We start from the raw sequence: 14,368 nt of genomic DNA on the forward strand, positions 1-14,368 counted from the left end.
GCTGCTGCAGTCACTTAAGGAGAAGGGCCCGGGGCCCCCACTGGGCCCTTCCATCATATTTTGGCCTGGGTAATTTGTACCCCCTACCCCTTTCTCTCGGCACCCCTGATAATACCACACAGTAATGCCTGTTACACATATGTCGCACATTTTTTATGCATTTATACATGACATACATAATGCCCCTTACACATATGCCGAACACTATTGCACAACCAACCCACCCGCAGACAGCACTCGCACAGCCGCTAACACTGTGACCTCTGCCTCTGCTTGGATACAGATGTTTCCTCATATATCTTATATCTAATCTTATATCTATATCATATATCATATATCTAAGCCATGCAGCTCCTGGCCAGTTCTGCTAACGTTGGGTGCCGTTTTTGCTGAAAATTCGTCTTATTTGCATTGTTATGTGACCAGGACACACAATGAGCTTCCAATGATTAAAATGATATGCGGCATGCCTATATTCTGTGTGCGACTTTGGCTGTTCCTGAATACGGAATGCTATGTTACAGCCATGAATACACTATTTCATATGCAGATACAGCCTCAGTCACACACAGAATATAGGCATGCTGCATATCATTTTAATCAGCAGAAGCTGATGATGCCCCTAGGTATTCCAAATGCCCTAGGCAATTGCCTAGTTTGTCTATGCCTAAGGCCGGCTCTGGCAGCACTGACCGCACTACTCAACCTTTACATTGCTTTAATAGAAATTGAAACATTATTTATGACAAATTATACTTGATAGACTCCATTCCTATGCTCCCTTTCTGAGTCCCCACAGTCCCCCTGATGGCTGCCCTGGTGGCTGATGGGACTGGTTCATAGTCATGTAAACCGAATGTGTGCCAATTCCTCTGTCCTGCTGGCTAAGCTCGAACATGAAGAGACTTCCTGGTTTCGATGGAGAGGGGCTCAACAACCCCTTTTCTTTGACCAATATGGTTGGACTTCATTGGGGCTGTGGTATGGTGTTATTATTATTATAATTTTATTTATAAGGCGCCACAAGTGTTTCGCAGCGCTGTGGTTCTCTGATTGGTTTTTCTCCATATACCATAACATTAGTATATGTATCAGGTTATTTTATATAGTTTAAAAACATTTAAACATTTTTAAAAGCTTATATGCCTTGTAACAAATGTAACAATCGCTTACCTGCATCAACCAATCAGAAATCAGCTTTTACAAGTGTGACTATACAATACTGGTGATATCGGACATCTCGTTTGTTGCCATGAGTTAAAGCAAGTCATAATTCGTAACTCAATTTTTATTTTATTAAGTAAGCACCATAGTGAGACACTGAAGGCACGGTGTCCTGAAACGTAAAACAAAGTTCCTCACATAATGGCATCACCAAACACACATCCTCACAAAATGATTCTTTGGTACAAGTCTTTTAATTTACCAATTGCACTCTTTACATCAAAATTTTACTTGCAGGCCAGAGACAGCCCATCCCCTGCTCTGAGAGGCAATGGAGTCTTCTGCCACTGGGCTCCTGCTCCCAAGGGGGCATCTTTCCTCCCCTGCAAGTTTGAATCAGTTAATTCTCCTAGCAGGACCTTAGACATCACACTCTCTTTATTTTAAACATAATATCCATAACATACATTATATATATATATAACTACTGGCAAAAGTGAACAGCCAGTAGCACAACATTTTAGTGAGGCCAAACACCCCATCACATCCCTGCGATATAAAGTCATCGATCATGTGCTACCACCAATTAGAGGTGGCAACAGATCTCTCATGCTATTTCAAAAAGAAAGCCGCTGGATCTTTACGCTTGATACCCTTGCCCCAAAGGGGCTCAATGAAAACTTGGGGTTAAGCTGCTTCTTATAAAGGATATATACCCACTGATTACTCTGTTGGTGACCCCATATAGGGATACATTTATCCCTAGGGGCTACCTATACTATCTACATGCTGTCAAGATTCGCTATCAGATACCTGTGACCAACCAGGGCGCCATATAAATTGCTATCTTTCTAGATACCATCGCTTGACTAGTAGTAATAACATTGTCTTCTTGTAGAGAACCCCATATATGTATATTGACAGTGTGATAGCGTTTACAGTTTACAGTCATATTATTTTCTTATTTTTAATTTTATCAGTATTATATGTTTGGCACCCCTATATGATATAGCATTGCTGTTTGCTAACACTTGCACTGTTTTGATTTGTTGTATTTCAAGCACCGCTGTTTGTTTCACTTATTTGTATTTTGTTTCTAGCAACACGTCGTTGCTTTGATTCCAATTGCTTCACCAGGACCGGCCTCCTGCCATGCCCCCGGCAAGCGTGCTGAGGGGAGATGATGTCATCACCTGGCGCCTCCCCGGCCGGCGCCGACGCTGGACACAAACGGAGCCAGTCCCTATTTAGGTAAGATCACTGACGCTTGTACTTTGTTCTCTCGCTGCACCTTGAGAAAAAAAACTCAGGGTTTTGAAACGTTGGTTCTTACACCATTTGTCTGTCTCCTTACTTCTGAGTGCCGCCGCCCCCCACCTGCGATATATATATATATATATATATATATATATACATACATACACACATGCATACATATATTTATATTAGTTAAGCATGCTGGAAAAGCTAGTCTCTGTGTGTTTCTGTATGTGTGATTGCCTCTGTGTTTCTGTATGTGTGAAAGAGATGTAGTTTAACTCGCTGCCAGCAGTGTTTCAGTTACACACAGACACTAGACATGGAGCTAAGCTGATCGCAGTAGCAAGCTGCCTTACAGGTGCCCCAAACTCCATCAGCCTCAATGCTTGTAATGCCCAAAAGCCCAAGGCAATTGTCTAGATCGCCTATGCCCTGGGCCAGCCTTGACTCTAATGGGGACTACACACATAGCGAGTTGCTGAGTATTCTGATGGTATATCACTCAGAACGCTCAGCAAGATCACTCAGCACACAGTGATGTGCCAGTGCTGTGTGCTGAGTGATCTGTCAGGGCCAGTATTCTCCTGTGAGAACACTGGCCCTGACCCTGGCGATTAACTAGATTTATCCAGTGTGCTTAATCTAATAATCACCCAGCGATAGTGACGCGTGGGTCTGTGCTCACTGTGATCTAGTGAAAATGTCCCTAAATCACTATGGCCCTTATTCTGATTGACGCGGACTTTACCGCATACTTTCGGATCGCGTCTTTACGCCGTCTGCGCATGCGTGGAGAACGCAACGCGCATGTGCCAGGCCTTGACTCCGTACCAGTTCGGCCAAATCCCGTCCCAAACTGTTCCCCGCAATCAGTCGGGAAATATGGGCGTATTATGGGCGTCATGCGGAATGACACATGGGCGTAGTTTCAAAGTGGGCAAAACGGGGCGGAAACATGGGCGGACACGGGGGAGTACACTTATGTTGGGGGGCGTACATTCGGATACCACTCCGAATGCACGCGATCAAAAAGGGAAGAAATGTGCGGTGTCCACAAGTGTACTATTGCTTTGCGGACACCACTCGTTCATGCGGTAGGCGAACGTACGCCTAATGACTACAAGCATTAACACCTGAACCCAATAGAATCGACTCCTTTACTCATTACTCACTAATAGGACGCTTGTCAGTGCTTTAATTGAAACCATTGCTCTTCAATTGCTGTAAGGGTTAATGTGTGCAATGCATGTGTTAGGCATGCTTGTAAGGATATATTGGCATCTAATTGATTCCAATTCCAAATAAGCAGTTTTTTATGAGGATAGGTAATTGAATAAGTGGGTCATGTGATGTATTGCAGAAGATACTTAATAGTGGGTTGTTTGGCGTAAATACTCCGCTTACGGGCGGTAGCACCGCTTGGCTCCCGGTCGGATGCGGTATTTCCGAGCATACTCTGTAATACTCTGTAATACCGTGCAGAATCGGAGTGTTTCTCCCGCACACGCATGGTTTGTATGTCGTCCGTAAACACGCCCTGTTCTTAAAGAGTGAGTCCGTCCGAATGCGGAGGACACGTGGGCGTTTCTACGGACGATGGCCGCATGCGGCAAAACACCGTGGCGTGCGGACCGCTCCGTAAGAATGCGGGAATATCCGCACCGATCTGAATAAGGGCCTATGTGTGTAGGCCCCATTGGAAAAAAGTTTGAACTCCCCTGATTTACACAATGCTCTGTACCTGTTCTTCTTGCTTATTTTACTTTTATTGAATTACCTCAGTCATTTGAGAGGTGCATTATTACTTAATTTAAGGTGTTTCCACCTTCAGGTGATTACTTGTGCACATGTCAACCTGCAATTATTATTCCTTCCTGCTACTATTATATTATTTATGGCGCTTTTCTACCATATACCGATATTATTTATAGTACTGAATTTACTGGGGGGCAACCTCTTTACTATAACAAACATTGATGCATTCGGATAATTATTATTAGACAGAGGAGAATACTGTAGCATTGTATTTTGTGAAACTGCATATGTTGAAGTATGCTTTAGTTTGTAATAAATGTGAATAATACACCTGCAAGGGATAGATAAAGATTTCGTCAGGCTCAATGTGTCCCAGCTCGACCAAGCCTGTAGTCCTACCACACATGTCAAATGACACAAGGAAGTGACCCAATAAACAGGTAGAGCAAGTTCTACTTTATACCGTGTATATAGAGTGATTATGATATTGAGTAATATGTTTTTACATGTTCTATATATTTTTACAATGATCTTTCAAGAATTCAAGAGATACTATCAGTAATATCACAATTTAAGATCATGGGCCCTTATTCTGATCGGTGCGGAAATTCCCGCATGCGGACGGACCGCCGATGTTGATCGTCTGCGCATGTGCAGAGGTCACTCTGCGCATGTGCAGGCGATTTCGCCGCACGGATTCTTTATACGCCGCACAGGGGGCGTAGAGGGGCGTGAGGGGCTACTTAGCCTCATTACCCTATGCATACGCCCCCCGTTTCATGGGCGTTCCCATGCAAACGCGGGGCGTATGCATGGTAATGAGGCCGTGACGCATGGGTACGGGGCGGGCATCTGACATCGCCGGATGTCAGCTGCCCGCCCCCATACATGATTTCACACGGACAAGTGTCCGTGTGGTCTTGTGTTGCGGGACCTGGTGGAGCGTGCGGCCCTGCATTCGATGTTCGGCGACCATCGAATGCAGGGGCTGCTCCCAAGACGGAGGAGGCGTATCCCCGTCCAATTTCATGCGGATCGCCACATATCCGCATACGGACGGCAGGTGGCGATCCGTATGGAAGGCGGGGATTCGCCTGCACGGTTGCGGCCGCATATTCTGATCGGGCCGCACCGATCAGAATAAGGGCCCATGTATTGTATAATCCAGGGCCGGCGCCACCAATAGGCAGCATTAGGCATTTGCCTAGGGCGCCGGCCACTGGAGGGCGGTAGTCGGGAGCAGGGACCCTCCCTTGATGGAGGTATGGAGGTGAGTGGCTGCTGTCACTCCCCCCCCCCCCAGCAACCTTGGTGGCCGCCACCGCATCACCCCCTCCCCCTTGTGGAATGACTTGGCGGCATCCCGGCCACCCACCCGTCACCCCAAACCCCGCTGTCAGGAGCAGGAACCATCCCCTGGATGAAGGTGAGTGTCTGCTGTAACCCCCCCCCCCACAGAAACCTCGATGGCCGCCACCGCATCGCCCCCCTCCCCCGTGGAATGACTTGGCGGTATCCCGCTTGCCCACCCGCCACCACCACCCCGCCGTGGAGCAATGCAGCAGCAGCGGTCGCATCGCTCCCGGCAACCCCCCCAGTGGAGAGACCACGTCATCCCGACCCCTGTAATTTTTAGAATCATATTGGTAATAGATGACATTTTTAAAAAACATATCTGTGGAAGAGTAGCATTTGTTTTTTAGGGATCACTGAGCCCGATTCAGACCTGACGGCTGCTGAGCAAATTTGCAGTGTTCATCAAGCAGGTAGACACCGCCTGGCAATAGTTAAATACCGCCTTGCGAATGGATGGTACAGCTAACAAATAATTTGCAGCCAAGCAAAATTGTCCATTTTCCATTGCAAACTGCTCACCATTGAATGAGTTTTTCCGCTGGGCACCAGTCATCACAAGCTAGGAGAAGCCAGGGACTTACTCAGCGGCTGCAATGAATACAGGCATATATGACCTGGAGCTGACATCGCACACCCTCCTCCCCCAAAACGCCTGGGCACACCTATTTTTCCTAGGCACACCTATCGTTTATCTTACCACTCCCACTAAACGGCCAGTTGCCACCCCTACTAAAAAAAAGTAGCAGGATTCCTTTGCTACCAGGCATCGCACACAAACATTACAGACCATATGCATGCGTAGTTCATTGATAATCGTCTGCTGTGCTGTGTGAGGTATGAATCAGGCCCAATGTTTCCTCTGAGCTCAGCAAGTGAGAAGTCTGGAGAAGAATGAGTTGACAGGTTATTTCAAAACTTAATTCCCAAAGGGAATAGATGGATGGATACACAAGCTCAAAATAAATGGAGACTGTTTTAATTTTACAATGCAGTATTAGCAATTTATTTTATAAGAGTAAACAAACATAGGCAGCCACCTATAAAAAAAGATATACATTAAATAATACACAGATATATTACATTAATAGCACGTAAAACTTAGATCAATTGTGCAATATAGAACATGAATATAAAATCATTATATACGAAGCAGCTGTAACACTTCAATTACTTATAGTAGGCACAATTAACAATGATTAAATGGACATCCATACGCTTATATGTCCTTGGTTTAAATATATGGAGCCGGCTTTTGCCCACTGTGATGTCGAATAACAGTGCTCACAGACACAGAGTCTTTTTTCAAAGGTTTGAGGAGCTTACAGAAGGACAGTCTATTGCTGGGTGTGCATAATAATTGTGTGCATTTAGCACATAGATCTCTCCCGTGCTGGTCCTTGTAGAGGTTGGTTTGTTGGAGTGTCCGGCTGGGAGGGGAATGGTGCGTCTGACCGTGCGATGGACCCGGCTGCGAAGTTCTCATCCCCACTGCCGGTGGCTTCTGGTCAGCTGCTGACGGCTGCGCTTCTCTCACTCGGGCTGCGGCTGTAGACGGTGTCAGATGGAAAGACACAATTGGATGGTGTGGACGGATGGTGTGGACAGATCAGTTTTGAAGGTCCAGTGGCTTCTTGGGCTTGCTACTATGGCTGGGAAAGACTTCTAATGCGTTTCGCTCTTCAAAAGGGCTTTTTCAAAGAATAATTTTCATTTGTGACCAAATGCTTCTTTATACCCAGCTCCTTAATTGTAAAACTCTACTTATTGGTTGTCATTTAGTTGCACAGGTGTGCTCCTTAGGAATCTCTGTGCATACACGTGTGAGAGTTCAGGGGTGGGTTCAAATTAATCCTTCGTTTCACATTCAGTAACTATAAATATACATTTCTTTCCTATTATTGTCTACATTGCCAATGAATAAATGCACAAAATAAAAATCAACATAAATGTAGAAATAAAAACACAATATATAATCACAAAAAAGGATAATAAATAAAAAATAAAAATAAATATAGGTTATTTCAAAAGTTTCCAATCTTAGTTCTATCGCTTAATGTATGTGATTATTATTAGCCCTTAATTAAGGACAGTGGCATTAAAAGTACACCTGTTATCCATTGATAAATATCTTGATCTGTGTATGCTGATAATGGGGATCAAAAAACAAAAACATACTTGTGGTTGTTTTTACTGTTTTAACGATTCCGTTAAAGAACGGATCAGTCTCCAATAAGGCGCCTATTGAATTATTATGATTGACATTTACCTTAACATTAACTCTAAATTACCCCTAGAATTGAATCACATGGACACCTTATTCTAAAAATAATCACACAGACAACAACTGCATAAGTTAAAAGGTCAACAATAATTATTAAGTGGTAAGACCCTATTGAAAGGGATGGCCAGGAAAGTGCTTGGAGACCAGCTCAGGTCAAAAAATGTTAGTAATGGCGGTGACTACGACGCCCCAACTTATAACCAGGGCAATTAACTGCCCCCATTGAATTTAAGGCACAGCCCGCACTGTGATGGTCTTACTGCCCCTCCTATGGCATGGCGAGGACACTTCAAGGAAGTGTCCTACGTCCCCCCACGGGGGCAGGACTCACCAGTCGTCCTGGCAGAGGGGGACGATGGCGCACAGTGACCGCCTGTACCTCAAAATTGACCGCTGGTCGAAAGCGCCTTCCCGCCAATTATTAATTCATTTTTGTATAGCCAAATTAGGTGAAGGCCGAAAGGTAAGGTAGCAATTGAAAAAGGAAGGGAGGGAGGGTGGGAATCCAGACTCACAGAGAAAGCAGCATCATCTGACTCCCCTTTATACACTCCTGCATAAGCTACCACCCCTTTTTCTACCTAATTGGCTAATCTAACTATCAATCACCTGCACTTCTATGGGTAATGAACTATTCACACAACTTTATTAGGACAATCACAAAATTCACAGGCTCTTAAATGCCCTCTCGCTTAATCTAGTCGCAGAAATTAGTCTAGCGCCAAATTGAATAGCAAAGGCAAATGAGGACACCCCTGTCGGGTTCCCCTGTGCACTAAATGTACCATTTACCATAATTCTCTTTATGGGAGAGGGTCTATAAATATTTTATAAAATCAATTAAAGTTGTGTTGAATCCTCTCATTTCTAAAGTTAAGAAAAGATGGGGCCACAGGACTGTATCGAAAGCTTTAACAGTGCCAAGGCTTAATAAGATATTATTGTGTGTTTTCATTAGGGAAGATGCTGCTACCGCCGCTATTGCTGTCCTAACGCCCCGTACCGAGTGTCTACTGCAAATGAAGCCTAGTTGATTAGGTGTGAGGAGATAGGGTAAAATGTTTTGCATCCTATCCACTATTATTTTTGCTAGGAGCTTAATATCAGTATTGATTAGGCTAACGGGCCCGTATGATTCAAATAACTGAAGGTCCTTTTGTGGTTTGGGTATCAGCATCATGGTTGAATTTGTTAAATGTGGAAAAGGGGTAAAAGTTCTTAAAAAGATCATTAAATACTGTAGGTCTACAAGTGCTGGGGCTGTTTCAAAACCTTATAATACTCATCGGATAGGCCATAAGGACCAGGGGATTTCCCTAGATGGGAAGATGAAATTACCTTCAGAACTTCATCAATGCTAATAGGTTCTGTCAGTGTATCACTCGGTGATTGTGATAGTTTTGGAAGATGTAAATTTACATTAAACTCACCATCGGGTATCCCTTTGGTCCCACCTGTCTGTTGATACACTTAAATATAACTTATATAACCTTATCTAAAAACTTAACCTAAAATAAAGACACGACACAAGTGCTGGCGTTTCAAAAACAGAATGTCAAATTTATTTGACAAATTAAACTAAGACTATGAATGGTGGCAGCGCCAAAGAACGGTCATTATAGGAAGGAGGGGTTAAAGATCACTAAATCATACATACAACGCTGGATGACCACTCTCCCTGGTCAGCCACCAGGCCTGGTGGTGACGGCCATCCCCCGGGCAGAAGCGTGGCCCATGACAATCGTTGTCGAGGGAGAGTGTACCCCACTACCTACACACACACAGAGTTCTTAAAGCATGACCGTTCTTTACCGCCGCCGAAGAGGAAAAGAAAAACAGGGAAGGGTGGGTGGGGCTTCTTGGACAGGGGCAGATCACTCTAAACTCGTGATCATTCCTACCCTGCTTAGACCCTCCCCCCTGTTCTGATAGGCCTTGTGCCCATCCTCATTATCATAGTCATGTGACCAACAGCAGAGTGTACCCTGTGAGAACCCTTAGTGCAGGGGTCTTCAACCTTTAAGACAGTGTGGGCCACATTAAAAAATTCAACGAAGCCCGAGGGCCACTAAGTTCTACTGTGGTATTTAGCACAGCTCTTAATAGATAGACAGCACAGCCCCCGCATAGATAGTTGGCACAGCTGCCCAAACACATAAACCCTGCCCCCAATATATAGTCTGCACCAGGGCTATTTCTAAACAATTAGGGTCCAAGTGCGAACAGAATAAAAATGCAGCCCCACATACATTACTTGGCATTTAAGAAATTGCGCGCGCCCCAAAAAGGGGTGTGGGCTAATTATAAGGGGCATGGTCTAATTATAAGAGTGTGAACAAGTAGAAAAAAATTACTTGACACCTCACTTTTGCAACCTGCATGACCAGACATTGATTACCGCAGGAATGGTTGTTGTCCTTCCACGCTAAAGTTGGCTGTCTAAAGGCCGCACAGTGACATATAAATATGAAGGCCCATTACACCATGATGCCCATTGCACGTTATGCCTCACACCATGATGCCCATTGCACCTTGCACTATAAGGCCCCCAATACTCCTACTTATGCATATGATGCCCCCAGTAGTGTCCCTCATAAAATGCCACCAATAGTGTCCCTCATAAAATGCCACCAGTAGTGTCCCTCACAAAATGCCCTAGTATTGCCCTCCATAGTCAGCACTGCATTGCACAGCATGCCAGCCCTCCCTTAGTCAGAACCACATTGCACTGCCAGGCCCCCCTCCCCCATAGTCAGCACCCTCCCCATACACAGGGCCACATTGCACTGCCAGCCCCTCCTCCCCCATAGTCAGCACCGCGGTAGCTTGCCGGCATCACCCTCTCCTGAGACACTTGCCTTAGTGTCCCTTGCAGAGGTCTCCTTCAGAGGGCTGCTGCTGCTGCTGCTGGCGGCGTCGGCTGTCTTAACAGCCAAGGAGCAGGCAGGGACAGGTGTGCGGCTGCCGGCGGTTGTCACACTCACTCCAGTCTCCCGGCTGTGAGCACGGACGGGACGGGTGCGCGTCGTCAGGAAGTACACAATGCGCATGTCTGCGCACAGTCCTGCTGCCCCAGCCAGCATATCCACCTCCGGCGCGTCCCACTGCTTAGGGGACTGCGTGCTGAAGGATTTTTTTTTTAAATCAGCATGGCATTTAATAAAAAAACACAATTCACTGGCGGGCCACCTAATACAACTCGGCGGGCCACTTGTGGCCCGCGGGCCATGGGTTGAAGACCCCTGCCTTAGTGGTTTATGTCACTTCAGGCTTAATCAGCCTTCTGTGTTTCTTTATATTTACATTTAATTTAAATGTTTTACAGTTTCTTATATACTGTAGCAGAGAATATTCCGTTGCGCTTAGGTAGGAGGGCCCTGCTCGCAAGCTTACACTTTATATGTATCACATATCAGTATAAAATTACTATTACCCTATAGACCAGAGAGATCTATCAACAGTTCAAGTTTTCCAGACCACTGGTGGGATGTATTACAGTCTGATTTTGCTGAAGGTGTGGGACACAGGCCGAACTTCAACATTTTTTTTTAAAGCTGCAATCATTTACAAGGAATGGTTTTGCCTTGCAAATGATTGCCACCTTAAAAAACATCTGAGTTGGGCCCTTGTAAATGATTTCCACCTTAAGTACACCTCAGGGGAACTGTACGTACACCCTGCTACACCTGTGGATCTGCAGAATGCATCCTTTAGGAATAAATGCATCACGTTTGAAACTGCGACAGTAATGACTATACCTGTGCACCAGATCTCAAGGACTGGTTTGGCCCCCACTGCTATAGATTGTAAGTTTGCGAGCAGGGCCCTCTTTTACCTATTTGTCTTTCACTAACCAATCTAAATGTATTACTGTTTTGTTTCTACTTGTAAACTGCAAATGAATATGCTAAAATGAATGTTAATAAACTAATAAACTTTTTCTCTAGCAGTCACAGAGATTACAGACCACTTAATTATGCATTTATTACTTGCACTAAACCAGCTCCCAACTGTCATGTTAAACATTGTTTTCTAAAATGACAATTAGGAGATTCATCATTTCCCAAGGCTTAGTGCATCTGTACCACTGTACTGTATCTGCTGCATGGTGGCAGGGACATCAGGTACTTTGCCTACCCAGTGATTCCATTATCACATCCATACTATTATGTGTTGCACTTGTGGTTTCATTATTTGACTGCCCTGCACACAATCTTGTCTCGAGTCCCACCTGCCAGGCCAGCATGTTTAGGTTCGCAGTGGCTACATGTGACATCACACAGTCACCGTAGCCCCCACCACATGTTCCTCATGCCGCTGCGCCACCACCCTCGCTAATGCTCCATCAGCCTCCAAACAGTTCCCACAACAGCGACAATAAAATGGCTATTGCAATACCAGGGGCTAATGCAGGATTTCTGGGGGTGGGTTTCCAAATGTTTGATTTTAGAGCAGTTTATGTAGTACAGTACATATGCAGACACAATAATCACAGTAGGCCGCTCTGCAGATTCTATCTCTGGTTCAATTATTGAACACTCAGATCCACAGACACACACACATATACACAGCCAGCGGTGTAGCTACGTTTTGGGCGCCCCCCCCCCCTCCGCCCGCCGCTCATTCAAACCCCCCCAATCCCCCGCACTGGTCCCGGCGGCTCCGTTCTTCTGTTGAGGACCACCACAAAATGGCCGCTCCCATACAGCAGAAAAGTTTCAGAGAACTGTGTGCTATATGGGGGCGGCCATTTTGTAGTGGTCCTCAGCAGAAGAACGGAGCCGCCGGGACCAGCGAAATAGGTAAGCCTGTGGGGGATTGGGGGGAGGTGTAACTATAGCACCGCAGCCCCCGGCACCCCCATATGCACAGCGCCCCCCCGCGGTGGCAGGGGCTGCGGTGCTATAGTTACGCCAGTGTACACAGCAGACTTGGTAGGAAAATCTTCAGTCCTTTATACCGAATGTAGTGGTTGGTGGACAGTCTGTGGCCAATCCCCCCTTTTGTTTACCTTTGGATACAGACTGAAAATTATTTTACTGACTTATGACCGTCAGGATGGTATTAAAGCTGGTGGGCAGGGGGTTTATGGATATAAACAAAAATGTGTCATTTTTTGGAATTTTCTGATAGTTCTCAAAGTAAGCAATTATCCCATATGAAGTGCTTTTAAAGGCAAAAATGTACTTTCTTGGTGTTTTGTTTAAATAATAATCAGGGTTCAAAAACAATTAGATTGGCCCTGACTGTGATGTTTTGAGATGACCCGTCTCTGATAGAGCTCCCCGAGGATAGAGTTCTCTACTAATAACAGCAGGTGGTTAAATATCTGCTTTTCTGGAGAGCATATGTTATGCCCCTATGGTTGCTAAGGACCTGGCGTGTGTATTATTAGAAGACATTATAAACTATCTTAAGAGGAGGAGGTATGACAGGTTACTGGAAGGGTCATTCTATTCTGGCTGGGGAAAGCTGTGAACTTTTCATTGAAATCATTACCAACAACTGCATTGGGCAGCTGTGTCATTCGTTCAGCACAAGGAGAGTCTGTTAAGTGCTTGGCAACAATAATAGTAACCTAGCTTTTTACAGAAGCAAGCCCACCCACTATGTCCACTTTCTGACCAGTTGTTAATCTATCCATCCCCCTTTAACCTCCTTGTAGGGCTTGTAAGAGTAGACAAGTTTTGCTTCCTTCAGATTCAGGTTCCACTTTGTTTATTAGATGACTTAAGCTCTGGACAAAATAGTATTTTTGGATCCCTCTACAGGAATCTCCCCCACTCCACAGCAATGCTTTCCTGCACATCATCTTTATACCAGCAGTGCTCACCCATTATACAAGTTACAGCCTACTCGGGACTATACATACACTAGATACAAAAGCATACAGACTTCACAGTTTGAACTAAAAATCCCTCTTTCCTATTTGGGAATGGTATTATTTTTAATTATGTTTGCCCTGAAGGCCCATACACACTAGTAACATAACTTTCCAATCTGGCTGGTTGGAATGAAAATCTGGAAATTTTGGGGAGCAAATGACAATTGACCATTTGCTCCTAAACATGGAAAACAGACACGAATTGGTCCTACAGACGGTAATTGTGGAGTATCACGGCTCCCATCGTATGGCATCGTATGCCATATGTAGTGGCATACGATGGCATACGATGGTATACGATGCAATGCGATTTTTACCGATTTTTCAGCATTTTTGGTCAAAAATTGTATGCGATCGCATCGGATGCCATACGATGGCATCCGATGCGATGCAATGGCATACTTTTTTATCTTAAATGCATCCAAATGCATTAAAATTTGTATGAAACATGTTAATTGGCCCCCAACTGTCATTTTTCACTGTGTACCACCCCCAATATCAACGCCAACCCGAAGCGTGGCGAGCGCAGCGAGCCCGCGAGGGGCGGCGGTACGCGTCCTACGACCTTTTCATACCCTCACTCGCTGCGCTCGCCACGCTTCGGGCTCGGTGGCTCGCTGCGCTCGCCACACTTTCTATTCTCAACTCCACGCCGACGTGGACAGTGG

Source organism: Crinia signifera, chromosome 6, assembly GCF_055691185.1.
Source record: "Crinia signifera chromosome 6, ASM5569118v1, whole genome shotgun sequence".
NCBI lineage: Eukaryota > Metazoa > Chordata > Amphibia > Anura > Myobatrachidae > Crinia > Crinia signifera.